Source organism: Macrobrachium nipponense, chromosome 21 (assembly GCF_015104395.2).
Source record: "Macrobrachium nipponense isolate FS-2020 chromosome 21, ASM1510439v2, whole genome shotgun sequence".
Classification (NCBI taxonomy): domain Eukaryota; kingdom Metazoa; phylum Arthropoda; class Malacostraca; order Decapoda; family Palaemonidae; genus Macrobrachium; species Macrobrachium nipponense.
Genome location: NC_087212.1, coordinates 24,200,335 through 24,228,089, shown reverse-complemented (window position 1 = coordinate 24,228,089; position 27,755 = coordinate 24,200,335).

Here is a 27,755-nt window from a genome sequence, read left to right as displayed (position 1 = left end):
TTTCTTTATGTCGTGTACCAAGTAAATATTTGGATGAGAAAGATAAAGAACGAGAAATTGAAACACAGGGAATAAATCCCTCAGTTTTCTAGAATATCTTCAAGAGGTCTCATTTCTTGTATATATATATATATATATATATATATATATATATATGATATATATATATATATATATATATAGATATAATACATAAGCTGAGACAGGGGGAGAGCTAACTGGATTAGTGAGAAGAGGGGATCGCTCCATAACTTTGGCGAGAGCAGGGTGTACCTACCCCTTCGGCTTGGTTTTTAAATATTTACCTGTACAGCGGAAGGTACTCGATAGGCAGCTTGGAAAAGGGAACAGAGAGAGAGAGAGAGAGAGAGAGAGAGAGAGAGAGAGAGAAAGGGGAAGATGATTGGGGGAAATGGGAAAATATTGCGCACAGACGGACTACAAATCCAGCAACAGACGTCTGGGCTCCACTGGCATGTGTACAAACTTTCTGATATCATCACAACGATGTTTGTTTTCGTTTGTTTTATTTCCGTAAAGAGCTCAGGTGGGGAGATATCATCCTCCACGCACTGGTAAGTTCTTATTGACCAACAAACACACCAAAATCTTTATTTGCGCATCTGGACCGAGCTCCAGATTAACGATCGGATCTCAGAGTAGTTTTCTTTATGGTTGTTGAGACGTCGGCGAGGGAGGACTCAAGAATTTCCAAGGCCCCTAAAATGTAGAGAATACACTGAAATTCTGACTGGTAAATCAGTGAACAGATAAATTCAATCGATCATGACCATGATAAAATATGCAAGAACATCACCTAGAGTTTCCGAAACTCATTTTCTCATATTCCCTCGAGAACTCACTTTCCACATTGAGTGTAAAACTGTTACATGAACGCACACATATTACTTGAATCTTCGATGGGAGGACGTTTATCATCCATTATTGACTCTTACAGATGCAATCCAAGATACTCAACTGATATTTTTTTAAAAGCACAAACAAATCTCGGATGGTAAAAATATTCTCGCATTGATAAGGATTAAAACTTCCCATCTGTACCAACACACATTTAAACATGAAGTAATATAAAAATGCATAAGCTCATAACCAGAAAAAGGGCCTGAATGTGACTACATCTCTACATCTCTCCCTAACATTTATCGGGGTCTATCAAGAGAGTTCAGTAAACTATCAATTACAGAATAACGATGCCTGTCGAGAGGACAGGCAATTGTTTTAGTGTTATATTTATTTGCCACATTCTGGTAATTACTATAATTGCATTGCCATCATGAACCTGATACAAAGCCCTTACTTATATGAGGTCGTTTAAAACAATAGCAAGATCAATCATATTTGTTAATTTTCTGTTCTTGAAATCTCTCATATTCAAATGACGTAGAAGTGAGTTATCAATATCCCAGATTATGATTTCCCCAAGGATCTGTTGAAATCTCCGTAGGAGAGCTCCTCCATCAAACACGAGACCTGGGTTCTCCAATTAAGCCCCAAGAGAATGACCATCTCCTCCGGAGAGGCAGTGACCTCCAAGCAGTGACCTCCGGGCATCCCTTCTGAAACCCCAGATGAAAATGAGTTAGAGCTGGGTCAGGTGACATTTTCAATATTGAAGTGAATCAAATTTAATATCAGAGACAATCCTCTGGGAATGCCAAAGGGTGCCTTGGTTCCTCGCCGGCAGACGGGTCCTTTTCCGGTGTTTCCAAAGGGACTACTAAGGCCACCCTTCAACAGATCGCTCTGTTCACGGGATTAGCTGAGGAATCCAAGGAACTATACTCAGTTTTTTTCCATCTGTCCATCCGCCTGTGGTGTTTTTGTAAGGTAACATTGCGTCCCGGGCTTTAAATAGTTACGCTATGTGTAAGTTTTAGGTAAATAAAAGGATATCTGGGTGTACATTTGCAACTGAAAAGTGTTTTAATAATTTACTGTATGTGAATTACACCGTGAATATTCGAAATAGGATATTGTTATTATTGTTGAATGTAAGCTGAATGTAACTATCTAAAGACCGGGACGCAGTGTTACCATACGCAAACACCACAGGCGGATGGACAGATGGAAAAAACCGAGTACAGGTTTGACTGAGAGGCCTCCTCAGGAGCTTCCCGTAGAAGCCAAGGGGGGACGCCATGACAGTGTTTTTACTTCACCGGAATCTTAAATGGTTAAGTGGGCCTTAAGAAATGCCATACTTTTTTTTATTTCCATTATGCTGAAAAAGTGGGATTGGGAAGGGGGAGGGGGGTTGGGCTTCAAAGTGTTATGCGAGTTATAATTAAAAGGATTATTTCTTACATAAATTTTTCTTTTCTTTCCACTTCCATTCAAATTCCTGGAGATCTTTTGTTTTCATAATATAGTTTTGTGATTCTTTCAAGAAAAGTTCAATTAAAAATTAAATTAATAAAAATACGAGAGAGAGAGAGAGAGAGAGAGAGAGAGAGAGAGAGAGAGAGAGAGAGAGAGAGAGAGAGAACATTATCCTGAAGAGACTTAATTAACTTTCCTTCGCATCTTCGTACCTTTCATCTCACGTCAACACAAATGAAGCATCCCGCAGCATCCTTTATCAACAGGTCTTCCATCGACGCTGTGACAGAGAACAGATAATTACGTCCAACCTGCCTACTAATTCAATCGGCTCCTTACTACTTTAAGGAGAGAGAGAGAGAGAGAGAGAAGAGACCAAGGAGAGAGAAGAGGAGAAGAGAGAGAGAGAGAGAGAGAGAGAGAGAGAGAGTAATTTTCTTACATATTCTGGAGAAATCGAATAACTTATTTTTCCTTTACGTTCTGTGCAGATATTTTTTTAAAACCGGACTTACCTGGATTCACTTCGAAATTGACATCTCTCTCTCTCTCTCTCTCTCTCTCTCTCTCTCTCTCTCTCTCTCTCTCTCTCCAGTTTCTTGTCTTCATAATAGCATTGCCGTCCTTCAAATTCAACCTTCATCAAATTTGAGTGCATCTTTGATGTTTCTCGTTTCCTTCAGTAATTTTCAAAGTCACCTGGTTTCCAATGTCGTCCTATTGTCTCTGAAAGGCAGAGTGACAGGCATTCTCCAGCTGCGCCTTCGTCATTTGCACCTGCAAAGCTAAAGGCGAACTTTATTCATTTTCTGTTTGTCAACATTTTCAGTATCTATTCTTCATTTAGGTAGAATTGAACTATTAACGTAACTGTGTGAGAACTTAGAAGGGATAATAATGTTCACAGATAAAAGACTGAGAATCAAGTAGAGGTGAAAAAGGAATATTAAAACTATAAAACCATTTGTTATTTATGTGACTTCTTACTGCGCTGGTTATTCCGAGCTGTTCCAAGCAACAGCACCCAAGCTGGCATAAGGCTTCAATAACATAAAGCACTGTTACCGTTCTTTGAGTTACAAACTTTATGTTCAATGTCCAACCATTAATTCAAATCTCAGTGTAAACCAAAACTCCCCCTTGTTCTCAGGTCGATGCAAGGTTCGAGCTAAGTTATGCTGTCCTTAGGTCAATGGAAAATGTATACCGTGAATAATTCATGATTGAAGGTGACCTGTGCTGTCCTCAGATCACCGGAAAATGAAACCCTTGCTTAATGTCAGATTCGAGGCAGTCCATGCCTCCTCTGTAAAAAAAAAAAAAAAAAAATCACGTTTCAAGGTAAACTATACGGTCCTTACGTCAATAGAAAATGGATCCCATGGACAGTGCAAGATTCAAGGTAAACTATCTTGTCCTCAGTCAATGGAAAACGAATTGTAAGAATAATTCACGATTCAAGGTAATCCGCCAGGTCTGAGATCAACGGAAAACGGCTCCTACAGATAATGCAAGATTCAAGGTAAACTAAGATGTCCTCAGGTCAATGGAAAACGTATACCATAAATAATTCACAATTCAAGGTAAACTGTGAGGTCTCAGGTTATTATCCATGGAAAATGGGCCTCATGAATAATGCCAGAACCAAGGCAACCCAGCTGTCTTCAGGTTAATGTTAAATGTACCTATACCATGAGTAATGTACTATATTCAAGGTAATACATGTCTTCAGGTCAACGGAAAATGTACACCTTGAATAAAGCATCATTCAAGGTAGACTAAGCTGTCCTCGGTACAATGGAAAATGTATCCCATAACAATGCATAACTAAAGCAAAACGCCTTGCTACCCTCAAAAGAGCCTTGATACCCAAGATACTAATTAAATTCTTAACCTACATTTTTTCCCTGCAGCTTCACTAAATCTCAGAATAGCAATGCCATGATATCATTGTCCTTTTGTTGAACAAATAATTCCTCATCATCATCAGAGAGAGAGAGAGAGAGAGAGAGAGAGAGAGAGAGAGAGAGAGAGAGAGTATTAGTTCCGAATGCCTAAGTCTTCCCTCCAGTTTCCACCTTCCAATAAGGTCGTCATTAGACACCATCACTGATACTGTAAGAGCGACGCTGTTGCTTGGCAACTCATCCTGACCACGCCCCCAAAATATCTCCCCATATCCCTCACCCCGGCATTCTCTACCCAGTCGCACCCCTGGTAAAAAGCTTCGAACTGAACGCACCAATGGCAGGTTGTGTTTTTTCCTTAATTATTTGAAAAAATATCGATGAGTGGTTGCAGCAATATTATGAACATTGGCTAATATATAAATACAGTTTTTTTTTATTTGTTACCATTCAACGTTATATTTTTTGTTTGCACATTACAGCACAAATATAATCATTAAAACAAATACATTGACATCAGTACACGGCGTTTCCAGGGCAAAGCATATAGGTTAACAGAGGCGACCGTGAAAGGTAAAAGTTTTGTCACTGAAAAGCATACAACATTCTATTGCTCCTAATGTTAACAGCTTACATGTTCTAATGGTTAGATCGGGTATAAATTATAAATTCAAAGCTTTCCTATACCATCGCTTAAAGAATTGAAGAAAATTGGAAACTTTTCATTCAGAATGACGAGTTTTTCATGTGATCGTCGGACACACACACGCACACACTATATGGAGGCTAATATCCAAAATGCAGCTTGTGCAACTCAGAGAGAGAGAGAGAGAGAGAGAGAGAGAGAGAGAGAGAGAGAGAGAGACTCCTGTCCACTGGACATATCAGATATCACGAACTTCTAATATCAAATTCTCTTGCGTTCTGTCACCGTCCTTCACTTCCCACAAACCTATTTGCTGCTCGACACACCCGACTTTCAGTAAAAGCCTGTCTTTGTAAAGGTCTACGAAATAAAAATATGTATATATGTATATATATACACACAGATACATAGTATTTGACAACGAAGAAAGTGAAACAACGGAGTACGATATCTTTCGCCTTTAAGACGGGAACAGAAACCTACGCTTTCTTAAATGGAATTAGTGGTCCAAGACCCGCTTCGGCTGTCTTGAATATAAACCGAATATTTGGCAACTTGCTTGAAAATGCCTTGGAGTAAAAGGCAATTTAAAGCAAGTTCTCAAATATTCAGTTTGTATTCAAGACAGCCGAAGAGGGCCTTGCACCAGTAACTCCATTTAAGAAAGCGTAGGGTTCTATTCCCGACGAAACAAATATATATATATATATATATATATATATATATATATATATATATATATATATATATATATACATATATATATATATATATATATATATATATATATATGATTGTGAAATATTTTCTGAAGAGAGACACATTTGGTCTATGAAATATAGCATTTACTTTCTACATTTAGGCGTTTTTATGGGCTCCTTTTATTATATATGTATGTATATATAATATATTCCTCTGGCTTTTTGGTGCCTATTATTTCTATTTCTGGGTAGGAAACAAAAGTGAACAAGTGTTCTTACCACTGATCTCTGGAATACAGACAAATCTGCCATTCATGGGGCATTTTCCACACCCGACGGGTCACAACCCCTAACTAGGAGGTTCTCAGCCTTGAGGCACATTATTTCTGTATTCCCAAGCAACTGGCACTTCCTAGGGTATCACATTATATGGAGTACCCTACCTGTGAGCAGTAGCAGTACTAAGTTAAAAAAAAAAAAAAAAATAGTATCGATGTAAGTGGATCTATCATTTAGGGGGTATTTCCTACCCCAAAGGATTCACAACCCTCCACTTAGCCCTCCTCAACTTTGGGATAACGTGCTTTAGAATCCCGAACTTTTGGCACTTATTATGGCAGCAGTATTTAGGCAGCGGTTACAGTGAATTTTAATTGGCCTGGCAATAAGACACGGTTCAGCACTTCATGTGGTATATTTGGAAGATATTACATGAATGGTCGTCATTTCAGTATCTCTAAACAGGAATGGTTTTCAGTACACTTTCAAAACAAGACATAAATAATCCTGAACTTTTAGAATATTGCTTCTCTGCTGTAAGTAAATTACAGTATTTATGAGTCACCCTTATCAATATCAATAAACATTTTAAAAATACAAGTAAAAGGGAAAATCATTTTCAAAAAGTATAACATAGATGTAAAGTGATAGAATTAAAGAACACTTTATTAAGAGACAATAGGAGAACCAATACTACTAGCAAACGATGCAAAAACCTTGCAATTGCAAAGGCCAAATAATTAACAAAAGGAGAACCTTTTCTTACCCTGCCATTTCTCTCACGAAGCTTCTGTCTATCTGCAGGTACCGAAACGGCACCATTCTCTGAATTGATCTCCTCTTAAATTACCCTTCTCTCACTTTGAGCGTCAAGCGCAATCACCGAGCAACGAATTCCCGTCGGAAATGCCGATCAAAATCGACCGACAATCCTGCCAATCTCACTCCCTGGAGAGCGGAAAGCCTTTCCACAAACTTTAACGTGACGATTAGAGGAAAGTTTGAGAGGCTGCGGCAATGCACTTTCTTCAAGGTTCCATTTGCAGAGAAATGCTGGATTTAATTTCTGTGCTTCTTTCCTCCCATAAAACATCACTTCGTGCAAGAACAAGCTATTTAGAAGCAGATTACTTACCGCTTACATATAACTACATACTTCGGAAGTTACTTATCCTGTAAGAGGAAGGTAGGAGCTGTCAACTCCACACTATGTGCACATACAGCCAACGCTTTCTAAAGTCAATCCTCTAAGGGAAGTGGCTGTCAGCTGAACATGTCCACTTTCAGTAACCTGCATAAAGACGAGCAGACTATATGTAAAGAGACGCTACTGGTCACTCAATACCAGATACGTATGCGATGGCAATAGCCACAGTACCTCTTAACTTCTCGAGTTCTTCATATTTTCTTTGGATACGCTTGCCACTAAAAAGCCTTAGATACATATGCAAGATCAGAAAGTAATGTGTGTATTGTATGTATACATATAAATGAGAGGGAGGGGAGGGACCTCGACGCGTATACTAGAGGTGTATTGGATATCCGCATCCGCATCCTCATCCGCAGATTATCCGCATTTTTTAGAAACTCCGCATCCGCATTCACATCCGTATTGACAAGTTTTCAACATCTGCATCCACATCCATATCCTCATTGGCAGCACATGCAACATCCGCATCCGCATCCGCATCCGCAGTTGGAGAATGCGGATATGCGGATGTCACCCCCTACTCAGTGTTCAATAGTCCATGACTCCATAATCCATATACTCATACACTGTAGGTAACTTTAGAGGTCGTTTTTCTAAATTTGGCTTTTTCATTTACTTATTCAGAATACATGATGCACATTACAAGATATAATTAACTCAGTTACAGTATACCTGTTTTATAGCATTTTGTTTTAGCAACTTCATCATGTCACTCATAGCCGTTGTTGATCATAAAGGTATTGTGTTTATTTGGAAATCTCTCTCTCTCTCTCTCTCTCAATAAGAATGCAGTTTACATAGTTTTGAATGCACCCAAAGCATTAATAGCAAAGTTTTCTTGGGATTTTTGACGATGTTCCGGCTTACGACGATTTTCGGCTTAAGACGCGTCTCATGAACGGAACCCCCGTCGTAACCCGGGGACTGCCTGTACTGTGACAATCAACACTAGATCCATAGGGCAATGCTGTCTATAGTTTGCAAACAAGGGTTTCCAAAACCCATACACTATTCTAATGCCAAAATCAAAAGCTACAGTTTAAACTTTATGGCTGTATGAAGAGATAGGAGTACTACTAACTGCCTTACAATAATGAAACTTTACAAGAAATTATTTCAATGTCAAAAAATGACCTTGTCTTCTAAAACCAAGTCGCAGTTACGAACCTTACTTGTGTCTCTCCAAACAGCCATACAATCAAACACAATCACCAACTGAGATCTAAAAGCTACCATGTAAAATATAATTAGAGAAATCAATTCAATTAAACAAATGTACTGCAATAAATAAAATAAGACAGTCTGTGGCAAAGTATAAGACTTTTGCGACTTCTTGTAACCAAAATTAAATTTAGCCTATTTCACAGCTCTCCCTTAAAAACTGAAAAATATGTATCTGAAACTGTTATATAGTTTGTAAAAACTAGTCATTTAATACATTAAACTACTTTAACTCCTGAAAGTCGTCTATCACAAGCAAATATATCGAAATTACTTGGACCTACATAAAATCAGCATCCGCAAGGGTATGGCCATCAAATATCCGCATTTGCATCCGCATCCGCATTTTTCATTTCTTGATACATGTGTCCGCATCCGCATCCACAAATTTTAAAAAGTTGATATCCGCATCCGCATCTGCATCCGCAAATCAAATTTTCAGACATCCGATACACCTCTAGCGTATACCGTACTGAGAAAGTTTTATTCGTTATAACACACTGTCTTACACGAGATAACCAGAAAGAAAATAATCATAAGTACCCGGCTTTTCTGGTTACCTGCGCAGCAAGAACTCTAACAGTTTTCTTAGAAAAAATAAAGAAAAAAAAAATTCCATAAACGAAGGAAACCCAAGATCCCCGATAATCGCATAATCTAATTAATCACATGAGTTGCTCTCCTGACTCATATGTAATTCTATAGTCTGAGAAAAAGACTTGAAGGGGAGGGGGTGAAGGGGGGGGAGGGGGGGGGGGGAGGGAGGGAGGTTATCTGATACACCAAATCACCAGCTGTTTGAGAAGCCTCTTTGACTCAGGCTGTTTGAAATGCAGCCAAGTCGTTTGTTAGGAGAATAACCCTTCATCTCCACCTCTCTCATTCTTCAATTGAAAACTGGAGTTTCAATTTAACATACTAATTCCCGTTACTCCTGTGGCAGGGCTTAGAAGTTTTTTTTTTTTTTTTTTTTTTTTTTTTTCTTTTTTTTTTTTTGGTTACAAGAATAACCTCTTATCTCGATCTCAGTTCTCTTCATTTTAGACCTTGAGTTTCATTTTGTTATGCTAATTCCCGGTGCGTAATCCGTTGCTACTGTGACAGGGCTTAGAAATCGGTTTACTGGACAATGATGTTTACTACTAGCCCTAGGATTTAAACAGCAAGCATAACCTGATACCTTGGTACGTAAAGTGCGATTATGGTACACCATGCCCAAGGAGACTCACAATAATTTTCATGAAAATAATTACGTATCATGACATTGCAAAAAGTCAGGAGAGCAGTTTCCAAAGCAGATCTGTGACAAAATATAACGCACGAAAATGACCCAAGTATAAAGCTAGGATTCATAGTACACAATAAGAGGTACTAGAGAGGCCATATAGTTGCTACATGCTGTCAGTCCTGCCCTCACTTTTCATTTTCACAATTCTTATTCTTATCTGTCTTTGGGTGCGGTATGAGTTGAACTGTGTTTTATTCAAGACATGACTTGCTTAGCAACTTTAGCAAATATAAAATATACGACTAGTAATCTAAGAAAACATACACGAAACTCTTCTGATGCAACTCGTGAATTCATTTCAATCGTTTTAAATAATTCTTTTAAAAGAATGTTGAGCAATAAACTTCATTTTTTTATAATGTAGATACTTAATTCAGCTACTGAGCCTGCAAGTTAACATGGGATACGGACGTCGACCGATCGAAAGAGTTAGTTAAACCACCTAACATTCAGAATTCCCTAAAGTCTGGTGTATCCAAACTCACTGCATTTTCCGCTTCCTCTCCGTCCACTAGATTCATTCATCAACACTTGACCGAGGCATGCGGCTACGATGACGCTAATGGTTTGATGATGATGATGACGACGATGATGGTTATCATAATGGCGACGAAGATGGCGATAAAGATGGTGATGACAATGAGGACCTTTATCCCTGGCATCTCTTCAAGACGTCCACATGGGAACCATCGTCTCGTAGTCAAGTGAATGTTTGGGAATGTTTACTTTCGAGAATACCAGGCTCCTCGAGTACACACGGGGGATCCAAATTCACGGAAGATGTATTGCCTAGACATTGCGCAACAGAGCAGATGTTTACTCAGAGAGAGAGAGAGAGAGAGAGAGAGAGAGAGAGAGAGAGAGAGAGAGAGAACGCATTCAGGGTTCGAGAAACGCTTATTGGGCCAGACTGAAGCCACTGAACCACTGAGCTCTTCGTAATACGAGAAGTGTTATTAATAATCTCGCTTCGAGACAATACAAACGAATACGGATGATGTCAACAGTTCGCGTGACAAATTAAAAACTACACTTTAGTCAGGCTTAGAAATTCCCTCCAACTGATTATGAAACAAGACCTTACGGGGAAATGGGGAGACTGGTCCTTGGGTTATTCTTCGCATGTTAATTTTTCTTTGTTTATAGTGGTATTTTTCAGTACCACCACCATACATCTTGGGCAAAGACTCTTTACCTATGGCTAGGTTGACCAAACGTCCCCCGCAGTCTCCCATTAAGAATGTCTGGCCCCCTAAAAATGAGAGAGAGAGAGAGAGAGAGAGAGAGAGAGAGAGAGAGAGAGAGAGAGAGAGAGAGAGAGAGAGAGAGATTCCAGAATTGAAGCTGGATGATCTTTTCATCCTGAGTCCTGACATACGAGATTTATTCTTCAAAAAGTTATATATTTAGATATATATACAAACATTTGAATAATTATAAGAGTAAGATTCAATAAGCATTTAATCAGAGCAAGCGTTACTTTCAATAGCAAAATATATGCTTTGATAGCATAAAAGGGAAACTTATAGACACGATTCTATGAATAGTAAAAAAAATAATAATGATATAAATAAACATGTTTACATTAACCTCTATGCTGCTGCAAGAGCCTTAGAGCTTTCGAGAAAAAATATCTTAAATCTTTATTTTTGAACGATTAACAATTCATTACGTTTTGCATATGCAGTGGGGAACACATGACGGGCAAATTCCGGATAAAAGGACATTAGAACATCCCGAAGGTAGTGATATTTGGGGGGGCAAATTCGAAATGGGGGCGACTGTAGGGGGGGGGGGACGTCTAGTCACCCTAAGCATTCTAGAAGGTTTCATGGAAATCAAGCACACAAGCAAACAGTGAAGGAATCAAAGCAACCCTCCCGAATCAAGGCAAATATCCGTTTAAACGATTTTTCCTCCTAATATGAGGACGAAATAACTTCGTTGAATATTGCTGTATAAGGAAAGTACGGAATCTTTCCTAGATGGTGACCAGCAAGGGTTTTTAGGGGTCGTTATCTAGGACTAATATTTATTAGTTGTCCTTATTTTCATGATAGTTTTTTTTTTTTTTTTTTTTTTTTTTTGTAATCCAGAACGGGCTAGTACTAAACACGCTGCAGAGGTGATAAATACCGGGTTAAAACTCGTGGGGGTCACTATCTATTAAAGATCCAAAGGAAGCGCTTTAAACTGCTTCAGTTTCAAAGATTCAGTTCCAAAAACAAGAAAAGGGAAGAAGAGAATAAAGAAGACGTCTCCAGAGTAGGGTTAAAACCAGCCATAAACCACTACTACAACATTGGAAGTCACATGAGCACCTCGGTTAGCTTGCTTGTCTGACAGATGATTAGGTTACAGAATTTTCTAACGCGGTTGTTTATCAAACTTCTGGGAAGTTTAGCAGCGAGCCACGAACGACTCCATTACCTTGATAATCGGATAAACCGGTTCTTGGCCAACGGGCTGAATTAACAATTACGTTTTTGCTGTAGCTTCCACGGCAGTTGAAACAGAACAAGTACAAAAGCCTAAATGCATATCATTTCTCTATATTGCTCCAAGATATAATTAAACTGTACCTTAAAAGGAAAGAAAAAAGTACCAGTAAAACAAATGGCAAGACAAGGCAGACCCAAATGGAGAGTAAGGGCAACTTCGCCTCCTCTTGTTTGCACTTAAGCAACAGATGCAAGAAAGGCAGCAACGAGAACACCGTTAAAGAAAATGATGGCAGTAAAAGTCTTCAGGAAATAAGAAGATAAGTGATGCCTGGACCAACTACATTTTGCAGCCTCCACGATAACAGCCAAAAGACAAAGAACCTTAGCGAGAAAACGTGGCTTTCACAATACATTATATATATATATATATAATATATATATATATATATATATATATATATATATATATATATTAGTTATCTCATACTATCAGATAGTTCCTCGTTAGACGAGTCGGTTACGTGCTCGACTACTAATCTCAGGGTCTGGGTCCGATTCCCCGCTCAGCCAACAAGGAATCAGAAGAATTTATTTCTGGTGATAGAGATGAATTTCTTCATGTGGTTCGGATCCCACAATAAGCTGTAGGTCCCGTTGCTAAGTAACTTAACTTTATACCATCACATATTAAGCTACAAATAACCCAGTTATTATAAACGACAAATCGTCCTAAATTGAGCAGGTTTCGAACCTCTACCAAAATGGTATAAGTTCGACCCTATATCAGGGTGGCAAGGGGTTCGCAACCCAATAGCGTGTCGTTTTGTTGTTGGTAACCCATCCAAGTGCTAACCAGTCTCAACAAGCTTCACTTTTCGTTATCATTACCGACGAATCTTAGACGTATTTGTGAGCCAAGTGTGGAAATAAGAATCTTTTCCCATTTTAATCATGTAATTAAGACAACGAAAGCCTATCACCCTCCTGTAACAAATCTAAATCATTAACACGACGTCCTTTGGTATCCAAAATCAATTATTCTTTCTTTCCAAAGAGCTGCTCTGACAGTGCATGAAGGACACCAAAATGAATTCCCAGAATACAGCAAAATACACAAAGGACATGTCATGACCCCTGACCTCTTCTACGTAGTACGAACTGGTTCACCAACACGGTATATAAATATTAAAGCTTAAAGTTGTTCTTCAGTAAATATAAAAGTAATGTGCGCCTTCAATCTCGTCCATTGAACACTCTCTCTCTCTCTCACACACACACACACACACACACACACACACACACACACACACACACACACAGAGCACTTGGCGATTCACCCGGAGAACGCATTGGTTGCATGTCACTAATTTTACAATAGCGTAGGGGTCACTGTGGCTAATGCATACACACAAGTGCACATTATAAATTATATATATATATATATATGTGTGTGTGTGTGTGTGTGTATATATATTGACAGAGAAATATGAAAGACGCTTGCTTTGATACGCTAGCTTTGATACAAACATTAAAGCTACAAGGACTATATGGTACCTTTGCCCTATGACAAAACCGACCTCAAACCTAAACGAGAGAGAGAGAGAGAGAGAGAGAGAGAGAGAGAGAGAGAGAGAGAGAGAGAGAGAGAGAGAGAGGTTATAGCTATCGAAACGAGCAGAAATCGCCCGTAAAATTCTCGTATTTTCGAGCCGAAGGCTTTATCGTTCCGTGGTGCCTCTTAGAGCAATTTAAAGATTATTATAGAAAATAGGACTGACCGAAATATAGGTCGTCTAATGGCTGAATTCTTCTCTAAGAAAACGGAGGTCGAAAAGCGAGTCTCTTTTGGTGTCTCCAAACAATAAGTTGGAAAATTATTAGGGGGACTGGAGCAAGTGCTGCAGCTACTACATTATAGACACTGGAATCAAGACATTTACCCAGAACTGTTTAGTTTCCTGGGAAAACAAAACAACGGCCATACAAGAGGGTTGTGAATGGAACCTACGCGTAGAAAACTTTCATAATTATTATATCCAATTCACACAAAAACATAGGACACATCAATACGTCCAGCCCCTTTTACACCCTGCCACACTTACCTCTATAATGAACGCATTCTGTCGCCCCGGTTAACCTATCCTTTACAATATTGGGCGCACTTTGAACTAAACCCTTGCTCTCAAGGTTTTACCCTCACATAGATGCCCGACAACACGTGTGAAAAGAAATTAAGCCCACAGTGAAGAAACAAAAATACAATAACATGGAGTTTGAGCTAGCCCGGGCTACGAGTATTCTTGCATGACCAGTTTCGCAGACCACGGATTTAGATAAGGAAGTACACGGGAAGGTACGTAAATTCTGAATGTGATAAGCGGTAAACAGAGGAGGTCTTCAAAACAGTAGTCCTAATAAATAATCAAGTGTACATAATATGTATGTAAGTGTTGGGGGACTACCTCATAGAGGCCGTACCTTGTGTAGACTTAAGATATTAATTATTACAAGCTGTGTGAGCAAAGGTGTTGGATTGACTACAGAGTTGAATAAAAGGAGAGAGAGAGAGAGAGAGAGAGAGAGAGAGAGAGAGAGAGAGAGAGAGAGAGAGAGAGAGAGAGAGAGAGAGAACATTTTTCTTCTAAATTGGCACCTCGAACAAAAGCCGCAAGGAATATACTTTGCACTAAAAGACAAAGTTGCCTAAAGAGAGAGGACGCATACATACAAAAAGTTTCAGTTCCTTGTAAATGCTATTTTCCCGTTGCTGACGTAATAGGGCTTAAAATCGACTTATTAAAGCACCTACTTACAGAATCCCTCATTCAAAAGTAGTCACTATTTTATTAAAGGACCTATAAACAGTTTCGCAAAAAGACTTGAAATTCATTTTTGGCCGAAATGTAATTAAAATACAATTATAAATAATATTCCTTCACGTTCACTCTCCTGAACTTTTACTCCTGGACCATCACACCGGGATCTATAAAGACCCACCAACTGTTATTAGACAAATGGGTTTCCAAGGCGGTTTCCCCAGACCCTGTAGAGGTTGTGTTTGCATAAAGAAAGATTTAATGGGTTGGGGCTTGGACGGAAGCCCTGAATAAATATCATTAAAGAACTCACAACTCATTTCCATATCTTTGGTTGATTGGGAAAATTCTCGCTCCCATAATATCAGCGGTCACATATCAGAGGAAAATGCTTCACCAGCAATAATATTTAATATTTTCGATATTCTATTTTATATCAAGATTATAAATATAGCGATGCTTGTTATCCAATATCTAGTGAATATTTATCTAACAGCTCCGATGTTTGGTCTACTCGAAGAAAATATTCAATACGACTGTTTGGTAAATGTTGCTGTAAGCTGATAAATTGCCATCAAACAGCTTTAAAAAAATAATAAACATTAGGCCTTATAGCTAAAGCAACTTAACATTATTTCAAGCTAAGTTTCCTCTAGGCCTATTTCGAGTCAAGTTCCCCTTAGGCCTACTTTTAACTTGTGCCTAGACCCAAATATCAATATATATCTTGGTCTATTTCTAAGCAACATTTAGACCTGTCAAGAGAGTGGAATCCACTCGTGCACACGGCCTAGATATGCCCCACGTCATCCTCTTTAAATGGTTGGAGGAAAAATGGGGGAACTGTTGGGTACGATAAAATGTTTATAAATTAATGGTCCCCTCCTGGCCTGTTCTTACATAACTCTCTGGTATTTTACACCATTTATGCTCTCTTAATCATACAAGACGTCGCTTATTACGGCCCTTTTGTAAAGTAAGACAATATTTGAGCTTCATATATATATATATATATATATATATATATATATATATATATATATATATATATATATATATATATATATATATATATACGCACAATCGCACGCACACATACACACACACACCTTTCGTTACACGAAGTAATGCAAATTTTAAAAGTCAATGTCTCCATTAACACTGTTTAAACCTGTTATGAAATATGAGCAATAGTAACAATACTTATGCACCAGTTAAGAGATTAAAATTCCATAATAAAAATGAAAACCTCGTCCATTCAAGTTCCCACCAACTTTTTATTTCGGAGAGTGACTCGGCACAAACGAGAATCAACACAGACAACTGTCAACAAAGGCATTCTGTTTTACGTTTGCGTTATATCCGGCGGCCCTTATAAAACACCCCACCGTCAGTAGCCTTCATCATCACTGTTTACAGTAGAATGTCTTACTCGCTCTCAGCCATGCAAATATTAACAACTCGTCCTCCATACTACCCTCGCCTTTCAAATGATTGTGGCAAAGATTTAGCGAAAGATGAATGAAGGATCCTTAGCTCTATTTGCCCGCACCAAACATCTCTCTCCTCATTTTTGTATCTGAATACAATATATCAATATATATCTATATTATATATATATATATATATAATATATATATATATGTATGTATGTATGTATGTGAATTATATATATACACACACACACACGCGTGTGTAATATTCATATACATACATAAATAAATGTTTACAATAAGACACTTGTCTCTTTGGACAAAAGAAACTTCTAGCTACGGGAGAAAAATTATCCATTTTGTCCGTCTGGTCACCGTAATTTTACGGACTGATCTTTGGAACAAGACCGTCTTAACCTAGATTATAAAAAACAAACATCGGTAACAATTACCGTAAGATACGGATTTTCTTGTAAATTATATCACAAAGTAATTTCATTTCTAGTTGCCTCATTAAATTTTGCAGGGGACAGGCGTGTTCATGTGTAATGAAATATGAGAGTTCATTGCTCTAACTTATTTTTTTTTTTAATTAAATTCTGTTCTTGCATCTCCTGGCTCTCATTTGTTTTGCTCTAACTCTGTCAATCACGTCCTTATGAAAAATATAGTTGTTATTTCAAATTAAATATAATTTGGAATATCAAAGGTTGCCAGTGCTGGCCTAACCTGACCCATGTACCCGACCACATGGCTAACGAAAAACTTAGAATCACAATGTTCGTCCATCATTTCTATATACATGATTCATTTCACACTCTTAGTTTTTTTTTTCTCTCTCTCTCAAAAAGTTAACCAGTTACATTCCGCTTGCCAGCAAGAAAGTGGTTGCATACAGACAAGTGTTGTCTTATAAATACAACCACACATAACTGTATATGGATTCTAAACAAGTCAATTTCACACCATTAATCCCACAAAGTCAATTTCACACCATTAAAACAACAAAGTCAATTTCACACCATTAATCCCACAAAGTCAATTTCACACCATTAATCCCACAAAGTCAATTTCACACCATTAATCCCACAAAGTCAATTTCACACCATTAATCCCACAGTCAATTTCACACCATTAATCCCACAAAGTCAATTTTACACCATTAATCCCACATCACTATGAATGAAAGGTTTCAAATTACAACTTTCATTATCTACGTACACACAGACACCTCTCACTTCATAATACATATTAAATGAAAGACACTTAATTTGCCCAATGACCCCATATTCTGCCCGGATGAGGTGAAATAATTTTCATTTGAATTAAACAGGACTATCTGTATGAGCTCTGCATTTCGAAAATAAACAGCAACACACTACTGAACTAATTTGCATTATTCATTCAAAACCCTGCGCTGGATTCGCACCCCGGGTAATGGAAGTTGTGCAATACAGTATAAAAATGATTAAGCTTAAAACATATAAAAACACCTCTCCATGCTGACCTCGTTTAGGGCACACTCCGGTGCCAGGAGTAATAGCAATTGCCTTTGTGCATTAAGATGCCAGCGAGCTTGCAAAGAACCACAGGTTTTGAAATGTGTTTCTTTCTTTTTTTCTTTAAATCTTTGTTTCGAAGTTTTCAACTTCATAAAGAAATTCTACTATTAATGCTGAAGGAAATAAAAATGTCACCTATGGTTTTATTAATTACATATTGTAGCTAATTATCATTGTCAATACGAAAAAGTTTCCTCAAAACAGAAAACTTCACTTTTGTGTATATACACATACATACCTCTATATATATATATATATATATATATATATATATATATATATATATATATATATATATATAGTATGTATATATAACTTACATATATATAAAAATGGATATATGTACGTATGTATGTATGTATGTTCTATATACACTTGGAAATGCATTGAGTAATATCAACCAAACTTAGTAAACATATGACTTATTGTCTATCAGGAAAAGATATTGTGGGGGTAGGACATACTGGCACCAAAGGATACCAAAGGGGGGGAGGGCCATAGATTTAATAACTTGACGAATTTATCATACCTAATTTCGGTATACGTATGATATACTCTCTTGAAAAGAATACTTTGGGGGTAAGACATCAATGGCACCAAAGGGGGTGGGGGTTCGGAATGAGAGAGAGAGAGAGAGAGAGAGAGAGAGAGAGAGAGAGATTTACCAGTTCCCATTCACAGTTATCCCGGGCAGCGCCGGGTTGATCAACTAGTATGCTCATAAAATATGACAAAATGTGTATTACCAGGAAGAGTAAAACTAATGAAGCAAAAAATGTATGTGTGTGTGTTCGAGAGAGAGAGAGAGAGAGAGAGAGAGAGAGAGAGAGAGAGAGAGAGAGAGAGAGAGAGGGCGTGCACACGCGCAATAACTCCAATTATTCATTTCAACCGAGATTAAAGGCCCCACATGGGGAACAGTGTTTAATTGTCAGACCAGGGAATCAGGTTTCCAGAGTCATACGATGAACTAATTAATTGCGGCCTGGATACGGAGTCGCCAGCTACGCAATCATCTGATGATGATATGATGGCATTATGTTTCATTCGCCTTTGTAGGGAAATGACCGGATGGCTTAAGAATGCCTACGGTTTTACTTCAAAGATAGGACAGACAAACAAAGGCTAAAGAAAACGAGAAAAAGGAAATGAACGCGGGAAGGAGCTTAACCGTGAAGGAAGCGAAGGACCTGTCTTAAAATACGTACAATAGTCAGCAAAACACAGACGAAGGAAGAAGATTCCAAAACACGGCAACATAAGGAAATAAAAAGTCTCTGAGCCAGAGAAGTCAGGGATTCCTTATAAGCTGCTTTTCAAGGGTTCCATTAAGAAGATTACGCTTTAATTCTTCTCCTCTGAAACACCTATATCTTTATACGTTATGCCCCAAATGCTAGTGACTCAGCTGTTTAACTGTAGACTCGTTACTAAAACATCGATACACAAGACCTCCACTTGACAACAATAATCAAGAATCCTCCTTTGAAATAAATTCAGCGGATAACAGGAATAAATCGAACAGGAAAGAAGCCCGTTAGCACAAGCGCATTGTGAAAGTAAGCACAAACATAACCTATATATTGATATGCAGAGAGAGAGAGAGAGAGAGAGAGAGAGAGAGAGAGAGAGAGAGAGAGAGAGAGAATTCCAAATAATATAAAGAGGGGGACAGGCACACATTCACTCCATTAAAATGCATCAAAACTTGAGCTGGACATAAAAAAAGAAGACTTTTTGGGACGACTCTATTGCAATTCTGGTAAGGTCGAGAGTTCTAATTCGTTTAAGGACACGAGAGAGAGAGAGAGAGAGAGAAACGGTAACTAAATTTGCAAGCACTTTCATGGTGCACAATATTGTGTTACAAAAACAAAATACGTTTTGCATTTCGTTTTAATATCAGTTCAAAGGTGCTTCTTCCTCTTTATTACTTCAAAGAGCAAATAAGCGAATAACACAGATCATACGACAACAATAACTTTCAGTGCTCCATCGTTAATAACAGCCGCAATAACATAGAAAATCTGCCTTTTGTATGCTAATTATAAACCACTTCCATCTGGATGAAATGTTCATGGATCACGGAGTTCATTGGTAAAACTCTGAGCTCACACATGCAGAGGCATAGTTCGATTCCAGCGCGCCACCCCCCCACCAGTCGGCCTAGCTGGGAATGTGTACCAACAAATATTTCTTTAGTGAGGTTGCTAGCCTCACTGGGGCATTTCTTGATCATCTATCCAAGAATTAGCCGGCCAGAGACAAAGTTGATTAACTTTGCTAGTAATTTCTGTAAATTTTCACAGAGTATGATAAAACCTTGCCAGTGTTCTCAAGCCTCTTAGATGCTAAACACGTCTCTTCCATTTTTTTTTCAAATATGAAAAAGACTAATACAACAACAACAACAACAATTACAATGCAGCAAAACTGCTACAGGGACAATGTTTCCAATATAAAGGTCAAGTCATAATAAACCCGACCTTCAAAAACATTTCGTGTGCCAGGGCAATTTCCCTAAGCCACGGATGAAGTGGCAAAGCCAACGGCAGTTATGCCTCGCGTTTCAAGGTGGTCTGTTCGAGCACATTTTCCTCCATAATACTTTTCAGTCTTTTGGAAAGACGTCACTTGACATCTGACGCGTGGGTTAACTTTTACCGATGTCTTTAAGTGTTTACTTTGACTAGGTTTCAGTTTTATTATTTACCCAGGTTCTTCTTTTCCTCTTTTCTTCTTTCTGGATACCGAGGGCTACTTCTAAATGTTAACAATATTATAGTCATTTCTGTCTTTCCAAATAGGTTACAACATTCCATGAACTCTAAAATAAGGTAATGGATAATATCATTAACGTTAATGCGACTTCCATTATGAAGCGCCTTGCTCCTTCCAACTGGAATAAGATTAAATGATGTTAATAAATCGGGTTTAAGAGCGACTGGCTACATTCATCAACAAAAGCCGCTGAAGCATAACTGAATGAGCTCAAATACATATATATCATTGTGCATCCAGTGGTAGAACGCTGCCCAAAAGGTTCCCTATTAATCTACGCACGCGTTGCAATCTAAATGAATTAAGACTCCTTTTCCTAGTCTTGAAGATAGATATATTTCCATCTTTCTGGGAAGGGGCGCAATGCTTCGCGTGGCTGCAATACTGAGCTCTTCTACGTGACACATTCAAACGTTTCGAGTACAAAGTGAAAAGCATTTCCTCTGAAGGCAATAGCAACAGTGCAAGAGGATATAAAGATCTGCGTGGGCATCCAATTAAACTGGACATGACTCGATTAACTGAATAAGATACAGGCAAAACTACCATCTACATCAATGGTTCTTATTCCATCACATGACCCCCAGAGACTCTTCAGGATATTCCCGTAACTCCTATCATAAATTCTGAAATAGTGAACCTTTTGAAAACGTAAGATCAAACAAAATGATAAGTTTTCTGCATGTTATACCGGGTATAAATATGCAGAAACCCTTAAACTAAATCATACTAACAAAATCCGATAATTCTCGAGACAATTTACCTTTGTGACCCCCTGAGAAACCCCAATCGACCCACCAGGGGGTCAAGAACCCCAGGTTAAGAACCGCTGAATTCTACATTATAGATCCCAAACTTGACAGAAAAGACAAATTTGTGATCATTTGCACTAAACTGCTCTAACATTCAAATAAATAGCAACACTTGCCTATTAAAACAAATCACCTCATTACATGGATTTAGAAATCACTCCTTTCTGCAGAATCGTTACATCTACAATATTCCTTCTTTAATAAATAAACAAATGTAAATTGAAAATAAAAATTCAAACAAGCTACCTTCCCAAAATCCTCAGCCTGCTTCTAAACCTGGAGATTGATTGGTTAACCAGATGTCAATCGATCTCTCCTACTCTTGGAAATACAAGAGAGAGAGAGAGAGAGAGAGAGAGAGAGAGAGAGAGAGAGAGAGAGAGAGAGAGAGAGAGAGAGAGAATCTGGCATATGAGAATATTTACATTCCTTGAATACAAGACCCTGAAGGGAATACACAAGTTGATTTATGAGAGGTTTCTCAGTAGGCCAAAGAGCAAGTGAAACTGCGTCATTAGGCTGAGAGAGAGAGAGAGAGAGAGAGAGAGAGAGAGAGAGAGAGAGAGAGAGAGAGAGAATCCTTCCAGATAATACTTCACATAAGGCATCGAAACAGAAACTTCGACGTCACGCTACAGAACCCAAGAATTTATTACTATCATTCATGTACAATATATATATATATATAATATATATATATATATATATATATATACTATAATATATATATAGATATAATATATATATATATAATATATATATTATACGCACACACGAAGAGCAGAAAGGAGAACTAATGTATTGTAACATCAGAATAAGACAACCACCACAAAAAATTAGGTCTCCATTAGGGTTATATCCTACGTTTAATACTCTGCTCGTGGCAGTCCAAATGTAACGGGATAACTTCTTGAATTTCGTAAGATTATCTGAACGTCTCAGGATTCATGAGATCAACCTAATGACCTAAGGTCAATTAGCCTTTATGGACCATGGCTTAGTCCAGCCCCCGATTATGAAAGGCATTAATAATAATAATAATAACAATAATACATAAAATTTTAATATTGCTCGTTCAGCTAGAAACCATATTTATGCCGATACAGAATGCAGATACAGTATGCTACAAAGGAGTGAAAGTTTTTCTCACTTATAATAATAATAATGATAACTGATAACTTACTGAAAAAGATGCAATTATGTTTCTCAATAATTCGAATAAGAAAGACAATAACATTAATGGCAGTAATATGTAACTGAGAGAGAGAGAGAGAGAGAGAGAGAGAGAGAGAGAGAGAGAGAGAGAGAGAGCAGACCTTACATCTTGTTCGGGTTGCCCCAGGTCCCTCAGTGTGAGGCACCTCTAATGTCTACCAGAGAGTTGCTAGTGCATCTTCCGGTATATTTTGCATCTTCCAATCTTGGATGGTCTGAGATGCAGCTTAGATATTTGTCGAGCTTATTCTTAAACACATCTACGCTCACTCCTGATATATTCCTCAGATGAGCTGGCAACGCATTGAACAGACGCTGCATTGTCATTGTTGGTGCGTAGTGGATTAATGTTCTGTGTGCTTTCCTTATTTTTCCTGGCATAGTTTTGGGCACTATTAATCTACTTCTGCTTGCTCTTTCTGATATTTTTAGCTTCATGATGTTTTCGGCAATTCCTTCTATCTGTTTCCATGCGTGAATTATCATGTAGCGTTCTCTTCTCCTTTCTAGACTATATAATTTTAAAAATTGTAGTCTTTCCCAGTAGTCAAGATCCTAAACTTCTTCTATTCTAGCTGTAAAGGACCTTTGTACACTCTCTATTTGTGCAATATCCTTTTGATAGTGTGGGGTAACCATATCATAGTTTGCAAATATTCAAGTGGGACTACGAACATACGTTTTATAAAGCATAATCATGTGTTCAGCTTTTCTTGTTTTGAAGTGCCGTAACAACATTCCCATTTTTGCTTTACATTTTTCCAATAGAATTGCTTTTGATCATTGCATAACATGTTCCTATTCAACATCACACCAAGGTCTTTAACTGCTTCCTTATTTGTGATTGTCTCGTTATTAGGTCCCCTATATGGATATAGCTTTCCTCCTCTATCTCCATAATTTATTGATTCAAATTTATCAGAGTTAAATACCACCCTATTTACCTCTGCCCATTCATATACTTTGTTAAGGTCTCTTTGTACCGCGTTCCTATCTTCATCACAAGTAATTTCTCTACTTAATTCTTGTGTCATCGGCGAAACTACTCACTACCAAGTCCTTAACATTACTGTCTATGTCTGCAATCAAAATAACAAACAGCAATGCAGCTAGCACCGTACCTTGTGGCACACCGGATATTACCTTAGCTTCATCCGATTTCTCATCATTCTCATCATTTGCAATAACTATCTGTTTTCTGTTGTGTAAAAATTCTTTTAACCATCTTCCTACTTTGTCCATTATATTACGTTTTCTAATTTTCTTCGCTAATATATTATGATCTACCTTGTCAAAAGCTTTTGCAAAGTCTAGATAAACCACATCTGTTTTTTTTTTTTTTTTTTTTTCATATTTTTGTATATGTTCTCACGGTGGACTAACAGTTGGGTTTGTGTACTTTTTCCGGGTACAAAACTATGTTGTCCTATATTAAACAAATGATTTTTTATTAAATGTTTCATAATATTTTTCTTCATTACCCTTTCATACACTTTCATAATATGTGATGTTAGACTCACAGGCCTATAATTACTTGCCTCTAGTCTTGATCCACTTTTGAAAGTAGGGGTAATATATGCTAATTTGTGTTCATTATAAATCTTGCCTGTATCTACACTTTGCCTTAATAATATTGCAAGGGGGCGATAGAATGAACTACTTTCTTTAACAACATAGCAGGGACCCCATCAGGCCCAGCTGCTGCTCCATTTTTAATTTCATTAATAGCCTGCACAATATCGGCTTCATTATGTCTGATAAATATTCACCAATTTCATCCCTTATTTCTGTATCATTATCTTCATTATCAATTCTAGGGGTAAATTTTCTCTTATATCTTTCTGCCAATATGTTGCATATTTCCTTTTTTTCATTCGTTAATCTCCCTTCAATTCTTAGAGGGCCAATTTCTATTCTTCTTTTATACATCTTTTTCGCATATGAGTACAATAGTTTGGGGTTTTGCTTGATATTTACTACGGTTTTTTCTTCCAAGAGAGAGAGAGAGAGAGAGAGAGAGAGAGAGAGAGAGAGAGAGAGAGAGAGAGAGAGAGAGAGAGTGAGTGTGTGCTAAGAAGAAGAAAAAAACACATGGCATATGCATGACAAAAACCACAGCCCTTTAATGAGTTTAGATAATATAGCAGACAAAAATCATAATGCATGTTAATAGAGTAGTGATACTATTATGAAAAAACGGAAATAGCCATAGTGAAAAAAAGTGAAAAAAACAAACAAGCATCCTCTACAATTGAGGTCACTCATAAAGCGAAAAAGAAAAGAAATGTCGCATTATCTCATAATTCCCACAAGTAAAACATCATCTTGGTCAACTGTTTATGATGTTTTGGGTAAGCGGATTATTGCCGTTTCTCAGTCGGGGTGATAAGACTGGACATGGTTGGCCTTACAATGATCTTCAAATTATCTAGGAGGTTTTTTGTGAATGACAGCGAATTGTGTACGCAAGGCGTCTCAGAACCTCATTATGAACAATAGTAATAAGCGTCACTTGGTCACTCGGTTAAAATTCGTCCAGAGGAAGCTACCTAATGAAAAACTAAGAAAGTGAAAAAAAATCAAGTTTATAGAATAAATAAAAAATACACAAAAATAAACTATATAATAAAAAATTCGTAAAAACAATAGAAATGTATAAAAAAAAAAAAATTGTAATGGATATCTTATTATTACTATTTTTATTCATTTATTCATTTATTTATTTGTTGGAGCCAATGAAAAATAGGGTCGTTTTAGTGTTCAGAATGCTGGCCTCTGATTGGCTGATTTGCCTGAGAGGCCATGCAAGCTCTGCTCAGGCATATATTTCTTCACTTCTTCAATTGTTCTATCCACTTGCACTCTATATCAGTAGGATCAAAAGTGCAGCAATATGGTTCCTCGGCGACAGAAGGGAAATTTACATAGCCTAAGTCCTCTCTGTTCTAAGTCCGCCTTATCTTTTAGGTCGTCCGTGATAGCGCCTTAGATACGGCAATTCACATACGAATTCCAGACGACGATTCCCGAGGAATACTTGGGGTTCTTCAGTGTGTTTAAGCGTCCACAGTAGCAACAACATGCAATGGGTCTTGGTTTCGTTTATTTTCAGTCAAGTTCACGAGTAGCCCACACGAATAGACACGATTTATGAGCAACTAACTTACGCTGACATAAATAAAAACAAATTCGGTAATAAGCCCATATATTAATCAAATGCCATGGTAAACGTGAGATTACATTATTCAGCATCTAAATTCAAATTTATTACCAAGTAAAGATTTAATAGTATCTTTGAAAATATATCCCTGCTACCAACTTCGCATTTGAGAAGACCGACTAAAAAAAAAGGTTACTCGAACTTTTTTTTAATAAATCAGTGATGAATTTATAGCAAAAAAAAGAAAAGAAAATAAATTACATATTTCATTACGTTTTACTCTAAATAATTTTGTTATCCCCGAGAAATATTGCAGAAACTTTATACGGATACCCTCAGAAATAAGTAATGAAACTACTGAATATGTAATAAATAATTCCGAAATGATGCGATAGTTTACGCTTATTAAATTAACAATAAATTGAAGGCGAGTTCCTTTACGTATAACTGTACCTACTCTAACGGCTCATTAGCAGTGAGAAATTATGCTATGAATAACTAAATTAACAGCATTTATTATTAATGAGACAGATGAAACGCTCGCCATACGATTAATACAGGATTAACACTGACGGGTTTACGGGTATGTAATTAAATAAATAATATATCTATATATATATATATAATATAAGAACTTAATTATAGCGTTCTTGTACTATGTTTCACAGCAGACTGTGTATAAGAGTATTAATTTTTTCTTTTTGGTTAAGAAGCTATGCAGTATGAGTTTGTATGAGTTCCAATCTTCAAGTCTTACATAAAAATGCATACATACAAACATTGTATATATATATATATATATATATATATATATATATATATATATATATATATATATATATATATATACGAAACATGACACTAAATAGCAGGGACAAGGCGTCAAATGGACAATGCCTCCCCCTCGGAGGACACCCACTTCGTGGGCGAGAGCTGACAAGATTAGGTCATGTGACCAAAAAGGAGAAAATGCCCTGCGCCACAGGGTACGTCTCTCGTTGTTGCCTTGGAACGACCTATGAATCACGACGGATAAACCAGATTAAACGATTCCCCCTACGACCGCCACTACGCCATGATTCCCCTTCTGACACCACTACGACCAATGCCTTCTTGAACAGTTCAAGAAGGCATTGCTACGACACGTCCCTCTTCTACCCACCCCTTGCACTGACTCACGCGTTCCCCAGTGGGGTGACCCTGGGGGAAGAGACAGACGTGGAGTACACGTAGATAGAGAGGGAGGAAGAGTGCTCAATAAACAAGTGTCAAACAAACGCAAGTTGAAAAGACGCTCAACCTGAGTATGAACAGCATGGGTGACAAATTCAAAGCAGATGCAATGGAAGAAAAAACTCACAAGGCTCTTTTACCACTATCCAAACAGCCCTTGAAAATGAACAAAGAAAATAAGAATGAGAGAGAGGGGAAGAGAGGCGGGGGACTGAAGATGGGGAAGGGTTAGGTGACAAGGGGAAGCCACAGAGAGAGAGAGAGAGAGAGAGAGAGAGAGAGAGAGAGAGAGATATGGGTTCAGCAGCTGGTAAGACACCGAGGGCGAGGGTAATGTGGGTGGCTTGGCCAGAGTTGGGTGGTACACTGAGGGAAGGGAAGGGGAGAAAAATGGACAGGCGAAAAGAAAGAGAGAGAGAGAGAGAGAGAGAGAGAGAGAGAGATAATAATTACACATTAAAGCTAATTTAAAACCAAGAATCCAAGGTCTGCAATTAAACCGCCAAAACTCCGCAGAAGCTCAAGCAAAACAAAAGGCAGAAGTCGCCCCCATCACTGGGCCTCTCTGAGGGAGGATGGTGGTTTCATCCTACGACACAATCCCCTCCCCAAAAAAACTATCCCCATCCTACTGGCCCCGCCCCCCCTCCCGCCAACCTATCCAAGAGGATCCCCCGGGGGTGACAGCCCACGGCCTAGATATCTTG